This window comes from Sciurus carolinensis, chromosome 18 (assembly GCF_902686445.1).
Source record: "Sciurus carolinensis chromosome 18, mSciCar1.2, whole genome shotgun sequence".
NCBI classification, from domain to species: domain Eukaryota; kingdom Metazoa; phylum Chordata; class Mammalia; order Rodentia; family Sciuridae; genus Sciurus; species Sciurus carolinensis.
The window spans coordinates 6,016,238-6,032,009 of record NC_062230.1 but is presented as its reverse complement, the minus strand read 5'-3'; the positions used below and the strand labels follow the sequence as shown (position 1 = coordinate 6,032,009).

The 15,772-nt window shown below is 51.1% G+C and overlaps 1 protein-coding gene and 1 long non-coding RNA gene across 5 annotated transcripts in view; one reads left to right on the top strand and one right to left on the bottom strand.

Annotated features, from left to right (window-relative positions):
- Positions 1-6,440, bottom strand: part of LOC124970025 (NADPH--cytochrome P450 reductase) — a 49,547-nt gene extending 43,107 nt beyond the window's left edge. Inside the window, exon 1 of one of the 3 annotated variants that reach the window (XM_047533053.1) lies at positions 6,331-6,440. The gene's annotated coding sequence lies outside the window, so the exon portion shown is untranslated. Of the gene's footprint in view, positions 1-5,899; positions 6,305-6,330 lie in introns of those variants that run through there. The other 2 variants (XM_047533051.1, XM_047533052.1) reach the window with 2 other exon arrangements.
- Positions 6,441-6,602: 162 nt separating this feature from the next.
- LOC124970028 (uncharacterized) lies at positions 6,603-13,576 on the top strand. Of its 2 annotated transcripts, XR_007106064.1 has the most exons (4): positions 6,603-7,069; positions 7,979-8,157; positions 10,615-10,823; positions 13,198-13,576. It is a non-coding gene; the product is annotated as an uncharacterized LOC124970028 (long non-coding RNA). The 2 variants fall into 2 exon arrangements; XR_007106065.1 differs by lacking the exon at positions 7,979-8,157.
- The last annotated feature ends 2,196 nt before the right edge of the window (positions 13,577-15,772 follow it).

Genomic DNA, 15,772 nt, shown 5'->3' with positions numbered 1-15,772 from the left:
GAGGGTGAATCAGACGCCTTGTATTATAAGCCACTGCACATTCTTTATAGAAGTCGACCGAGGAGAGAAACCACATACCTAACAACCACACAGCAAGCAGGATTTTAAATCCTGAGCAGTGCTGGGGTGCGGCTCAGTAGCAGAGCAGGTGCCCAGCCTGTGTGAGGCCCTGGGTTCTGTCCCCAGCAGCACCACCACCAATCCCCAAAAAATTCTTAAGCAAAGCAGTGGTGATAAAAGCAGGCCTTCAAGATCAACCAAGCGATGGCATGGACAGATCCTGGGAGGTGGCGGGCAGGGGCGGAGAGGAAGAACCACGGCCTGGAGGCAGCCTGAGAAGCAGGAAATGACAGGGGTCCGCGCTGGTACCACAGCCATAAAAGATTTGAAGGTCAAAAACTGATAGGACTTGATAGTGGCAGGAGACCCAGGATGAAGAGGGAAAGGGAAACGTGTCTTTTGTCCTTGGAGCTTCGGGGACCAGGAAGATAGTGAGGACACTGTCAGGGACAGAGACCTTGGTGTGGGTTTAAATGGGGGCTTTTGTGGCCACTGAGGTGGCTACATGACCTCCCAGAGTTTACAAATCACATCACAAGAGCATTTGTTTTTTGACGTGCTGGGGATCAAACCCATGCTAACCACGCCCTCTTCCACAGAGCTACACCCTAGTTCTCAAATCACATTACACAAGCGACCACGTCCCATGTGTCCACGTGGTACTGTGTGGTTTCACAAACAATCATCAAGGCTCTGAAACCCTTAGGCAAAACCAACAAACAGCCTTCTTCACATGACCACAAGGCCAGGACGGAACACTGTGATCCTGGAATGTGCACCCACCCAAGCCCACCCCGGAGAACCCACTCAGACTGGCCAATACCTCCGCCTATGCGCTTGAGAGCCAAGCCGCGACTTGCAGTGTTGAAAGCTAACCCCAGCTGACCCACCGTCACCACGCCTGTTAGGGGAAGGTGACCAGGAGTTCACATGTACCTGCCTAACCCCGCGAACCTTTGTATAGACCCAGCCTACCGCCTGGGGAGAGCGCGGAGACACAGGATCACAGTGTTCTCCTGACACTGACACAAACGCCCGCGATGTATGTGGAGCTGAACTCGGGGAATGGGCTGGCTGGAAGGGCACAGGAAGAGGCAGTGAAGATAAAACCAGGGAGATAAGCCAAATGACTAAACACGACCCAGCCAACTCACTTAGAAGCAACGGTGTAACTTGCATCTCAGCAGGTACACCCCTGCACACGTCCCTGCACACAACCAGTCGCGACAGCCGACTGCTTCCATTCCACTTTTCTACCACAAGCTGTCTCCTCAGAACTCCATCTCTGAGAAGGGACCAGAGCCGACAGTACTGCTGTTGGCCCAGCATCGCCTTCTGGTCTACCCCTGAGATGGGTCGATCTCGGGAGAGCATGGGTACAACTCTCTCAGCTAGGGAAGGATGCTGTTCAGAGGCGACCAGAGACCTCAGCCTTCAGAGCACTCCAGTTAAAGAGCTCCTGAGATCTGCCCCATCCCAGGCACCTGGCACCAAGGCACAAACCACCCAGAAGGAGCAGGATCCCTAGCTGCTGTATTCACAGCACATTCCAGCATCAACTGAGTGGCCACCCTACCAACATCAGAAAAAGCCACTGGAGCAGGAGGTTCTGGTGCTGTTGCACAGTAGGTAACACAGATGGCAACAATGAAGTGCACGTTTCAAAAACCTAGAAGGCAGGATTTTGAAATTTCTTCACAAATAATAAATATTTGGAGAGAGAGCTAGAAGCCAAGCATGAGGCACCCACCTGAGGCAGGAAGATCACAAGTTCAAAGTCAGCCTCAGGAACTCAGCAAGACCCTGTCCCAAATTTTAAAAACATAAAACTTTTTTTTTAAAAAGGGCTGGGGATGTAGCTCAGTGGTAAAGAGTCCCTGGGTTCAATCCCAGTACCAAAGAGAGAGAGAGAGAGAGAGAGAGAGAGATTGAGAGAGATTTAACCTGATTTAAACATTACACAACGTGTATGTGTATTAAAACATGACATTACCTCATTAATATGTGCAATTTTTATGTCTTCATGTCTTGGTTAAAGAATAAATTGAGGGCTGGGACTATAGCTCAGTGGCAGAGTGCTTGCCTAACATGTGTGAGGCACTGGGTTTGATCCTTAGCACCACATAAAAATGAACAAAAATAGAGGCATTCTGTCCAGCTACAACTACAAAATATTTTTTTAAAAAAAGAATAAATTTCAAAAAAAAATTTTAAAAAGAAAACAACAAAGTGTAGGGAATTTGCCTCCAATGGGCCCAACCAACAGGTGTCACAGCCTGCAAAGAACCATGGCCTGCCACAGGGGACTCCACTCCCACCTTCACATGGGTACATATGCACATGAACTTGGGGATGGGTTTGGAGAGGAAGAACACCTTTAAAATGCAGAGCTCTAAAATGGTCTGATCACAAATTTAAGCACAGTAAAAACTCCCAAACAACTTAACTCACCCAGAGAAGGTACTGAATTCCCAGTACGAGAAGACAATGCTCTGAACCCATCACACCGGTGAAAGAGTCTTTCTGTTATTCTGCACGGCTCGTAAGACCCTTGCAGGCAAGTCCCACTGTGCACCCTCCACCTCCTGCAGCTGATCTCAGAGGCAGGGTGCCTCTGTGAGCTCAGGGGTCCTACCGACCCACCAACACCCAACATAGGGCACCTCTTCCACAGAGCCTGGCACGATACCCTACGCGGCTTAACACAAAGCAGGTTCAGCATCAGCAAGCACCTCGGCCCCAGGGCCCCAAGGTGAAATGGTGCGCTCCACCACATTCGTTAGTTTTGTTTGCTTCCCTCCCCAGCAGCGTTCTCAAGGGCCTGAACCAGGGTTCCAACGTCCAAGCTCATGCCCTGAGGGCTGAGCAGGCGCTGTGAGGTGCCAATCCACGGGGACCTCACCCTGCCAGGTAGGTACAGGGAGAATCAACTGTCGAACAGCAATCTTCTGGGCTGTTCTGGGATGAGGTGGAGCAGGGATCCTCCACCAACTCGACTGATGAAGAAACCAAGGCCTGGCACGGGCCAGCGGCGGCCACAGGCAGCCAAGTTACCTCTGGCCCTGTGTTTCTCCCTACTTGCCTGGCAAGTCTAAATTTCTATCAAATGACTGATAACAGAACTGCACAGAAAACAAATTTTGTTCTGTAGTTTGTGTAAAAAGAACGAGCATGTTCTGTCTCTCGCGAAGACACTCATTTATGTTTCACATGCTGTAAGAACATACCTGGGAGACGGGTAGGACAGCATAGGCTACTTATGCTTTGTGGACCTGAGAGCGACCAGCATCATGTTATCAAGCAATTTCGTTTTATTAGGAGATTTCTCCTCTGGAAAAAAAACCTAGTCAGAAAAGGAAGAAGCACAAAAGGCCCGAGAGCTATGGAGCAGCGTGCCCTGGGAAGCCTCAGCTTCACCCCCTCGGCCTCGGGCCAGTGAGCCGGCCTCTGGGATGGCCTCCCCAGCATTGGAGGGGCCAGGGGAGCAGAAACACGCTGGGCTCATGGGGAGAACTTAAAATTCCGACACTGTATATGTTTGTGCGCGCGTGCATACGAACAACAAACTCAGTACATTCTCAGGCATGATTTTCCCTGAAATACAAACATCTCTGCTGTCAGCAGACAGTCGTTGCAACTGGCCTTGAAATTCTGAATTTAAAAATGCTGAGTCCTTGGAGCAGGGAACAGAACAAGCCGTTTTGGAAGGGATTTTGGCAATATCTAGTGACATTTACCGTCACCACATTTACTCTGATGCACGCATTCCTGTTATTTTTCTCCCTGGCAATTACCATTTGCCAAATCACGTGTGGTTTTCACCCTCACCCCGAAAGGACAGATCCATGAGGGATTTGTTTCTTGTTCCCTGCAATACCCTGAAGTCTCTCACAGTGCCCAGTACAATATCTGTTAAATACATTCAAAGCATGCATATGTGGATATATATGTGTGTATACACACACACACTTGTTTTGCTACCGGGGATTTAACGCAGGAGCACTTAACTACTGAGCCCCATCCTCATCCTTTATTATTATTTTGAAACAGGGTCTAAGTTGCCCAGACTGGCCTGTATCCTGCATTCCTCTTGCCTCAGCCTCCTGAATCACTGGGATTACAGGTGTGCGCCATACCAGTTTCCAGTTTTTTAATCAAAATGAGATCTGACATATAGTAAAAAAATAAATCCCAAAGCACTCAACTGAGGCCCTCAGGCCCGGGACTGTGTACCAACCAACACGCAGGGCTAGTGCCAGAGACTGTCCCTGACGTCTGCTCCCCAGTCCAGCGTGGTGCTCCTCCCTAACCATAAGGAAGTCCTCTTTGGAACTATAAAAGACCCTGTAACTACGTAAGCTTCCACCAGAAAAAAAAAAAAAAAAAAAGTGTCTCAAGAGTTAAATTCTTTTTAACTTGAAATGCCCCATGGGTTTAACAAGTAGATGTCCTGGACTTGTCAAGCAGTTCCTATTTCAAATATTTTATCTCCTAAGTATACACAGACTTACCTAATCCAGATCCTGATTTTCAAGAGTTTAAGGGAGCATCAACCCAGAGCCAATGGCAGGCCCTAAAATTTCAGGTTTGTCAGGCAACAGACACCCCTGTGGCTGTTTATAAACTCCTATTCACTGACTTACTCACACAGGCTGCAGTCAATACTGTGATTTCCAGAGTGCCAAGTACATCTCATTCCAAACCTACCTATTACTATTATGATTATTATTAGGTACTGGGGATTGAACCACGGGTGTTTTCCACTGAGTTACAACCCCAGTCCTTTTTATATTTCACGATAGGGTCTCACTAACTTGCTAAGGCTGGCCTCAAACTTGCAATCCCCTTGCCTCAGCCTCCTGAACCCCTGGGATTATAAGTGTGGTCCCCTGCATCTGGATCCTACCTATTATTTTCCCAAGGACTATGGGTGAAGAATTTGAGAGTTAAGATCATTTAACATGACTGGGAGCTAATATTCCATACTTTCAAATGCAGATCTGTTTTCTGGCCACTTTTGACAATAATTAAGCTGATTATTTAATGAAACTATTTCCCACCAAAGAGCTATGAAAGTCAAGAACCATTCCCTCGAAAGGAAAATAAGAACTCCTTAGAAAGAAGAAAGTGGCCTCTATGAATGCTACCGTTGGCTAACCTGACCTTCTGGACTGTTTCTCCACCACCACTCTGTGTAGCTAATGACCCAATGCCTTCTCCACAAACAGGCCAAAGGAATTACAGGACTGTATGGTGAGGACACCAGATCCCAGAGGTTTAGATAGCTGCTCCACTTACAAAGAACATTTCAGTTCTCAATACTACTCTCTGGAACCCTGTCTTGATCCTCAAAACCCCAACCCTGTGGGGGCAGCAGCCTGTGTCAGCAAAGACTAAAGCAGAAGCTCAGTCAAGTTCTGTATCATCACGGGGCCATGTCTCAAACTCAGGACCACCACGCCAGTGGGGTCTCCCTTTTGTGCTACTATTTATTCTTCTTTAGCTTGAAAGGTTGCAGCTTGATGGGTCTAAGACAGGCGGCGGTCGCCTTCAACGAAAGGGCCCCGAACTCCTCAGTATGGGTCATTAGCTTACACAACGGTGACTCGCCTTTAGAAATGAAAAGCCAAAGGTCGAGGTCAGTGCCTCGAAACCCCCACCCGCGGCCGCTCGACAGACCTCAACGTCCCATTCAGCTGCTCCCGCGAGCTAAGGGTGTCAGGGCTCCCCAGGAGAGTGGGGCACCGGTGTGTCGCAGCGGTCGCTCAGGTTGCTGCGAGAGGGGGACTGCCCCCGGGATGCTCGGCGGGCGATGCCAGGAGCCCTGCACCGAGCCCACCTGATGCTGCAGGGTCAGATGAGGATCCCATCCGCGTTCCCCAGAGTCTGCTGCCTCCCGCGCCCCATCGTACCAATGGGGAAACTGAGGCTTGGAGAGGGAAAGTGGCTCAGCCCGAGGGCAGAACGCGGGTCGGAGCCCGAGTCCGCAGAGGCCGAGACCCGAGCCTCAGCCGACAGCCCGGGCGCTCTCGGCGCGGGCTGTGGAAGCGGCGGAGTGAGGTCAACCCGAGGGAAAGGGTCAGCCGGGAAAGGGCCGAGGAGGGAGCCGCGCCTTCCGCGCGAACGTCAGGGCAGAGGTGCCACGACCCGGCCCGCGAGCCCATCCAGCGCCGAGGGCCCGGAGGCCGCAGCGGGCAGAGGAGTCCGGCAGCCCCGAGCCCCCGAGGCCCGGACCTTGTCCACCCCACGCGCGCTATACTGAGCACTCACCGCGGGCGGCCCGGCAGCTCTCCGGGGCACCTGGGCAGGACGCAGGCCCGCACCACTGGGACGCTACCACCGCGGGCGCAGCTGTGGGGGCGGGGGCGTGGCCGCCGCGGCAGCGGCTCCGCCCAGAAGAGCGACGCACGCGCTCCCGAGGCGGGCCCTCCTCCCGCTTCCCCCCTGCGGGACCGAGCTCTTGGTACGGCCCGGCCTAGCCACGCCCTCGGGTCTCGACCGGCAGCCCCGCCCCCGAGCCCGTCACTCAGTTCCGGCGGACGGCGGCGGCGGCTTCCCGCGCCTGACGCTGCTGTGGCCCCAGTCTGCTGCCCACCCGCTCGTGGGTCGCCGCCGGGCGGTGGCCGTGCGCCGCCCTCTGTGGCCTCCTGCTCCAGACTGCCGCTCATGTGCGATCGCGGCATGACCTGCTCTGCAGCGCTCATTTTCCTCACCTGAAAATGGCGAGGCTGAGGTGCTGGGTGCCTCGGCCTGACAGCGGAGGGTCGGGATTTGAGTGCCGACCCCTCTCGGGGGCGGCGATCGGCCGGGCTAGGGGCGAGGGCGGGATCCACGAGGCGGGGAGGGCGCAGAGCGTTCCAAGTCTGGTTGCTGTTGTTGGAAGGGGAAAGCCCCCTGAGCCTCCTGCTGGTTCCTGCCTGGGTGGCAGGATTGTGTTCCTAAAGGACTTAGCGCGGTGCTAAGGAGGACTCGACCAGGACCACCCACGCCAGTTCAGTGCTCTAGAAATGTAAGCCGCTGCGGTCCTTACGGTTAAAGGGTCTTCTATGAATTCCTTTTGGAACAGTGAGCAGCTCTCTTCTGAGTCCCTTCTCCATCTTTTATAAACCCGTCCCATCAACCAACAACCAAATACTGGGAAAATGGTTAAGTTCCCTATAAAAAGGGGATAATTACCACAGTAATAACCAGTATTGGGCTTGCTATAGCCAGGATCCAGTCAGGCCCACCCCCCATTGAACCTCTCCCTCCTACAGGTTTGGTGAATGCAATAACCTTCAGGGTGGTTCACACCATGGCCAACTAAGGGACTGAACAGTGAGCTCCTGGACTTCCTAAACTAGGCCCTGGAGAGTGGCTGGAGAAGCCCACTTTCCAGATATTTGATATTCTGTTCCACCTTTTCAACACCTTGCTGGAGTCTCTCCTAGATGTCCAGCTGATTCTTTAAACTTTGATTCCTTGTCCCACCCTCCCCCAAGCCAGAACTCTTAAGGACAGGGGTCTCTTCTTTCTGCAAGGAACAGCATCACTGAGGAAGCATCAGGAAACAGGCATTTTACTTCTTTCGTTATTTCCCCATGAATCAGTAATTGAATCCTGTGGATCCTACCCCAGGATCTCCTCACCTTTCCTGCTACCCCTCCTCTGGAGCAGGCCTACCTGGGTCACCTTTCACCGGGATGATCTCAGCAGCTCCTGACTGTATCCAGTTTCTCCTGCTCTCCCTGGCCAGGGAACGTGCTTCTTTTCCAGTCCTGCTCACTGCCCTGCCTTTCTGTCCCTCCCTGACACACCCTCTCCAAAAGCACACTCTCACTAGGAAGCTGGGGGAAAAAAAGATAGATTGAATACACACCTTACCTGATACACTCATAAATTTTGGATGGATTAAATACTTGAATGGTTTTCTTTAAAGGAGAAGGAAAAAAGAAATCTCAAAATGCCCATGGAGAATTTGTGTCCATAATCTCCAAAGAGGCTTTTCTCCGCGATGACACCAGCCCTAAAGGCCATAAATGAGAAGATTGAGAAATCCACCTTACATAAAATTAAAAACCTGATGTGTACCAAAAGACCGGCCAAGTCAAACGTCAAGTAAGTGGGGAGCAGAGGCACACACCTGGAATCTGAGTGACTCCGGAGCCTGAAGCAAGAGAATCAAAAGTTCAGTCCGGCCTCAACAACTTAGGGAGACCCTGTCTCAAAGTAAAAAAATGAAAAGGACTTGCACTGTACTTCTCAGTGGTAAAGTGCCCTGTGTTCAATCTCCAGTGCCAAAAAAAAAGACATGGAAAACTAGGAGAAAATATTTCAACTACTGTCAAAGGACTGGTTGCCCTAATGAAGATCCCCTACTAATTAATAAGAAAAAGACAAATCAGCTGGGCACCGTGGCATACACAAGGAGGCTGAGGCAGGAGGATCAAGAGTTCAAAGCCAACCTCAACAACTTAGCGAGGCCCTGAGGAACTCAGCAAGACCCTGTCTCTAAACAAAATACAAAAAAAAAAAAAAAAATGGCTGGGGATGTGGCTCAGTGGTTAAGCACCCCTGGGTTCTATCCCCAGTACCAAGAAAAAATAAATAAAATCTTGGCTGAGATAACATTTTTTAACTATGACCAAATCCAGAAGTTTAAAGATACTCAATTGGTGGAGCTACATGAATATCATCCAACTATAAAAGAGACAAGGAGGCTTACTGCTGATATAAATTAATCTCAGAGATAAAATGGATAAAATAAAAATACAGAGCTAGGCGTGATGGTGGACGCCTGTAATCCCAGCAGCTTGGGACTCTGAGGCAGGAGGATTGTGAGTTCAAAGCCAGCCTCAGCGACTTAAGTGAGTCTCTGAGCAACTTAGCAAAACCCTGTCTCAAAATAAAAATACATAAATAAATAAAAAGGGCTGGGAATGTGGCTCAGTCGTTAAGCACCCCTGGGTTCTATCTCTGGTACCCCACCCCTCAAAAAAATTACAAGGTTCAGAACAGTCGATATAGGATGCTACGCTTGGTGGCATCAGTGGTCAGATGTAGGGGAAGAATGTAAAACATGCTGTGTATATTTATTTGTGTGTGCATAAAATGTCTGGAAATTAATTTTTTTTTAAAGTGGAAAATAGGGTTATCCCCAGAGAACTGGGAAACAGAGCACAGGTAAGAGAAACTTCGCTCTGTATACTCTTCGTATCTTCCAAATGGTGTACTTTGTAAATGTTCTACTTATTCTAAGGCAAATACATAAGAACTTTTTTTTTACTGCTGGGATTGGGAGAAACCTAGAGCCTTGCTCATGCCCAGCAGGCCCTGCATCCCTGGGTGGCATCCCAGCTTTCTTTCTATGTATCCCAGCAACCCTGACCACAACCCAAGAACCAACTCTTGCACTGGCTCCCAATACCTAAACAGTGACTATAAACTTCATGTTTCTCAAGTCGAAATCATACCTATGGAGTTCCAGACAACCGTTTTCTGCCAGTTCCCCTTCCTTACTCCTCGATGCCCAGGCAGGCTAAATTTTTTTTTTTGGTACCAGGGATTGAACCCAGGGGCGCTTAACCACTGAGCCACATCCCTGGCCCTTTTTATATTTTACTTGGAGACAGAGTCTTACTGAGTTGCTTAGGGTCTTGCTAATTTGCTGAAGCTGGCTTCGAACTCTTGATCCTCCTGCCTCAGCCTTCAGAGCTGCTGGGATTACAGATGAGCAGCCCCACACCCGACTGGGCAAGATAACTTCGTACCCTGTTTTGCACTTTCCTCTGGCCCTTATTTCCAGGTGAATAAATCAGGGTTTTCGGGCCTGATGTTTTGGATGCAATCTCTTGAGTTTTGCTAATGACAAGTTAGGCCACTTACCCCTCTAGGCTCCTCCCTTGCCCACAGCTTTCAACATTACAAACCTAGTTTCTCTGTTAGTCATCTTGATAACTGAAGCAGTAGCCTTAGACCTTTACTTTTTGATCCATAAACCGTTGGCAGTGACTGTGTATATTTATTTGCGTCCTTGTTTTGCCCTTCTTTTGGCCCTGCCCCCACCTCTGTCCCCAACCTGAAGCCTTGTGTTTTCATTACTGAACTTGATGACATTTGCATTCCAAATGTTTTCTTTGCCTGGTCTGAAGCTGGGGCATAGAAGTCAGGTCAACAAGCAGTCCCGACATTGCTGTCATGCTGGACCTGGTGCCTACAGCAGAGCCAACCGTCCCCAGAAGCCCAGGGGACTGCACAGGGGACTCCTGTGCAGCCCTCCTCTTTGGTGGTGGTGGTGGTGGGGGTGCTTACTGGTTCTTTCTGGTACTATTTAAAGGAAACAGATCTTCTGGTGATATAGCTCAAGTTGGTAGAGTGCTTGCCTTGCAAGCACAAGGCCCTGGGTTCGATCCCAGCACTGCCAAGAAAAAAAAAAAAAAAAAGAAAAGAAATGGATCTTCAACTTCTCCATGGGTCTGGTGTTAGCAAGCTTTTTCCAGAGACCTCCTCCAAGGCTCTTGGACAACTCTCTGCTCCTCTCCAGGTTGGCTGCTAAATTCATGCTTCTCGTGGCAGGTTCATTATGGAAGCTTGTGGAAGGAACGGATCCTAGGCCTGGGAGTACAAGGACATTTGAAATCTGTTGCCAACCTGTCTTTCCGGCATGACCTTCATAACTTCATCCACAATCTCTACATTCCAGTGAAGCTGGACAGATCCTTGTAAATGTTGTGCTCTTTCACCCTCTGAGTCAGCTGGGATGTGGCTGCTTTCCATGTTCACATGTGCGTATCTGACCCACACTCCTCCCTCTGAAAAGTCACTCAGATCCCTTGGCTGAAAGTAATGGCTCCCACCGTAATGGCTCTGTGGAGTTCAGCCCAGAGTATTTCCTCCATTAAATTATTCCCAGAGTGTTGGAATCTCGGCCAGCCACCTCCACTGTATACCTCCCCACCCACCCAAAGTCCCAGCAAATGCAAGCAGCAGAGGCAGTTGTTGGGTGAAGGCACAGAAGATTCAGGAAAAACGGGCTGGAGCTAAGGAACTTGGGTTTGGGTGAAAGAAACCAAAGGGACAGGGACACCCCTCCGCCAGGAAGGAGGGGCTGGAGTTAGAGGCTAGACCTGGGGGAAAGCCCAGCTGGGGGACTGGACAGTGACCACGGCAGGACATTAGGTGAGTGATTGCAGGACAGGGACTTTGTAGCTTGTCCTGGGTTCCGTGTGTTTGCATGTCCCTTGTGTTTGCTGTCTTCACAGAACGCAGTGGACGAAGAGGTTTGACCCAGGGCAGGTGCGCATGTGGCCGCTTTAGGATGACTGGACAGAGCATGATCGTGGGAAGGCCTGGGGGCCATCAGGGCGGGAGGCCTTTTCTGCTGCAGGTGGTACAGCCCCTGCCCCAGCTCTCCTAAATGTCAGCCTAAAACTCAGGGCACCTACAGCAGGGACAAAGTTCAGGGACTGAGAAGCCAGAGGACAGAACCCAGGGCCTTGCTCCTGCTAGGCACGCACTCCGCCACTGAGCCACATCCCTGGCCCTGGGGACAGGTGTTTTGTTTTGTTTTTTCAGTACTGGGGTGGAACCCGGGGGCACACTACTACTGAGCCATATCCCCATCCCCCTTTTTAAACTTTTGAGACAGGGTCTTGCTAAGTTTCCAGGCCGGCCTTGAAGTTCTGATTATAGTGTGCACTACGATGCCCTGCCTGGGCCAGTAGCATCCCACGAAGCCACCTGACCCATAGCAGTAGCTTTTCACCACCTCAGTCCTTCAAAGCTTTTCCTTAGTCTGTAAAACCGAACGTTTACTGAGTTCTTTGGATGTGCTTCCATTTGTGGCAGGGTGGGACCCTGATTGCCATCCGTTACACACCAACTAGATCCCAAGTACTGTGCTTAACTTGGTACCCCGGTTACTGCAAATCTCTCCAAATGAAACACTAGCATCCCATTTGACAGATGAATGCATAAAGGCTCAGTCACCTGACGGGCTTTGTCCCAAGGTGCCCAACCAGTGGGTGTTTACACGGTGACTCAGCCTGTTTACCGTCAGTGGGTTCTCAGTGGGTTCTCCCCACACTTCCAACCCTTCCACTTCACTGTGTCCTTGGAGAGCCTGTCCTCATCAGTGGCTGGGTCTGGGGGCTGGCTCACCGGGGCACCCCCCCCAGCCCCCGGGGCAGCATCTGCCCAGCATCTCACTACCCACGCTGCAAGCTCTCCACATTCCCAACCAGGCAGCTCCCGTAGCTGAGAGCTTTAGGACCCTGTTCCACTTGGCTGACTCTTTCCTGTTGCATTTGGACTCAGGCCTCCAAAATCATGCTACCCAACCCTCTGCCTTAGCAGGAGCTCATACCCAGTGGAGCCAAGATGGGGTGATCTCTCCTTACGTATGAAGAAAAAAATGACCCCAGATCAGCATGCCTGTGGGGACTGGGTTGACATTCTCCATGGATACTAGAGGGATGTGGATGCTGGGGGTGTAGCTCATGGGTAGAGAGCTCACCTAGCATGCTCAAGGCCCTCGGTTCAACCCCTAACACCGGAAAAGAGAATGCTGCAGATATCACACATGCCGTCCCCGTCCTCGATGCACTCTGAGTCACTGAGCTTAGCGTCCACCTGGCTGTTTTGCTTGGAGTTTCTGTTAGAATGAGTTTGAGTGAGTTTACAGTCAGTTTCCGTTAGAGTGAGTTTACAGAGTTCCTGAATCCATCCACAGAGCTAGGGTGACCCTGCAGGGCAAGGACAAGTCAGTTACCAAAGTTCAGAAAAAAAGAATCTCCATCTGGAGATCAGGAGCCAAATTCCACTTAGTCTGCTAATCAGATAGCTGGCCTTGGCCAAAGCTCTTTATTCCCTGACCTGGGTAAGAAATCAGTTTCCTTATCATCAAAATGGGGCAGCAGAAATCTGTCCCTGTCCTCCTGCCAGGGTTCTGAGATGTGAGATGATAACCAAAGGCTAGATGGGTGACAGCAGGTGGAAAGCAGCCTTGCTACTGTCAAAGAGGAGAGGAAGGAGGTGGGTCTGAGACTCACTGCCCTGACCTCAACCCCTGGCCCAGTCTTATGTCTGACCTGTACCTAGGAGAGCCCTGAACTTCCTGAAGCACTTTGATAGGCCTGTGATCTCATCTCCATTTTACAGATGAGGAGACTGAGGCAGAGAAGTGGAGCAGCTCCATTTGGCTGGTGCACCCTGAAGTTCGTTCACCACAAATGGAGCCCCAGAGATACAGCAAAGGCCCTGACAGCCAGGCTTACCAAGCCAGAGTGTGGCCCTGCTGGCAGCTAGGTGAGCTGTCTGTTGGCAGTGCTGTGGGGCCAGGTTAAATTGGAATTCCCAGGCATCGGCAGCTGAGGGACTGGAACCAGAAGTTACTGAAACCTGGGGGCTTCCAGAGGAAGTTCGGGGGAAGCAGTACCCCGGATGAGTCCAGGGACCATCAGCAGGCCACCTGTATCTGCAGCAGAATCATCATGGGGCACCCCTACCCCAGCCACTAGAGCAGAATCTCTGGAGGCAAGGCCGAAATGGAAATTTTAAATAAACTTCACTCATCCATGCTCAAATCCGAGCACTGCTGCTTGAAGTCAGAGCTGGGGGCTGGGGTGAGTGTCGCGGGGTGGCTGGATGGATCTGAACCTGAGAGCAGAGAGAGGAGCCGGCTGTTGCTGTCCAGACAAAACCCAGACTGGTGACCAGCCTGATTCCCTACAGTATTAAAAATAACTTCCCCAGACCTTCGTCCCTGCCTCCCTGCCACCCCCACACACCTGGGACTTGGCCACCATGCCCAAAGTTCAACAATTTCAAACAGGCCGTCCCGAGATGAAAGAATAAACAGGGCCTTTAGCCACAGCTGATCAGGTTTCCTATCTGGGCTAAGCCAAGGCCAAGCCAGTTGTGTGACCTTGCGGATCCTGGGGCCCTTCGGCTTGGGCGAGGATTCACTGGGTTAATGGGCGTGAACAGCCTCGTGACTGGTGAGTCTCAAGGCCCTGGGACCCTTCTTTCCTGTTTGCTGCTCCCCTGATCCTCCCGCGCCACCCCCTTCCCTTTGTTCCTGTCTCCGTTATGCAATCGGGGTTGAAACCCTTCCCTGGTTTGCACACAGGCGCCAGGGCAAGTTTGGAGGGAAGGGAGGGTGTCCCCAGGTAAGGGGAGACTTTGAAAGCCACGTCCTTCCTCCTTTTCTTCCCTCCACATTTTCATCCACGTGCAGCTAGGCCAGGACCTTGACCTTCTCTCCCAGATACAGCAAAGGACCCCATGATTCTGTTCCCCGAATCTCCTGGCTGCTCTGGCTGTTGCCATGGCAACCGTAGTGAAAGGGCTTCTGAGGAGAAGGCTGCTTGGCTCTCATCTTAACGGTTCAGATGGCACATAGCACCTGCTGTGTGCCTCCGAGCAATCACTCAGCAGGAAGGGAAGTTGGCCTCGGGGGCTGACCTCTCCAGGAGACTCATCTCACTTTCAAGTCACTTCCAGTGATTCTCAGAGTGTGGTCTCCAAGCCAGGAGCATCGCAAGACCTGGGAATTTGTTAGAAAGGCCAAATTTCAGGTCCCTTCCTACAGCGACAGACTTGGAAACCCTGGGGGTGGGGCCCTGCCCCCTGTGCTGTCCCAAGCCCTCCTGGTGACACCAATACAGACTGATCATGGAGAACCAGAGATGGAATGAAAACCTCACACAAACCAGGTGCGTAATCCCAGCAACTTGGGAGGCTGAGGCAGGAGGATCACAAATTTGAGGCCAGCTTCAGCCTTAGGGAGGCCCTAGGCAACTTAGCAAGACCCTGTCTGAAATAAAACCATTTTAAAAAGGGCTGAGGATGTGGCTCAATGGTTAAGCACCCTTAGTGCAGTACCTGGTATCACCAAGAAAACCTTACACAATTCCCAAAGGTGGGGACCACAGTTCCCATATTATACACGAGGAATAGCCTCTGTCCCACTGGAGACTAGCTGATAGATTCTAGGGGATTGGAAACTTAGGGACCTCCAGGTGTCACGCTATCTTTGTATCACCTGGGTCCCACCTGTCCTAACTGGAGAAACCGAGGCCTCTGGAGGTGTCTTGCACTGCACCCAGCAGGCCAAGGGCTGACCTGGGACAGTCACAGGGCTTCTGGGCTCCCCCTGCACATCTGAGCAAAGGAACCCAAGGAGATATGCCAACCTCACCATCAGGGCTGGGTGTGGAGTCCAGAAAAACCAAGTGATGACACCCTGTCCCCAGGGGGGGACACTGAGTTGACGTAATGTTCCCCAAGGCATTCCAGATTTCCAAGTCCCCAAGGCATTCCAGATTTCCAAGTCCCTTTCTGTCCAAACCCCAACCTTGAGACCTTTTCACCGACAGGCCTCTGCCCCCAGAGACTCTCAGGGTCTCATTTAACACAACATCTGCCTGGAACCCCCGGCTCCAGTTTGGGACGTCCCCCCCAGCAGCTTTGTTTGCACACAGTCCATGACTGGGAGTTCATTGAGGGTGGCCCATCAATCTGTGAATCTCCCGCTGACTTAAGTTTCCCTTTGAAGGAGCTAAACCACATCTGTCCAGTCTTTTACAACATGAGCATCTAATCCCCCTTAGAAGAGATTACGGGATTATTTTAAAGTATGATACGAAGTAGGAATATCTATGTTATTCATTTCCCTTCAATCTACTTTGGATTAACAAAGGTAAACACTGGGACAGGAGAAATAACCAGCTGG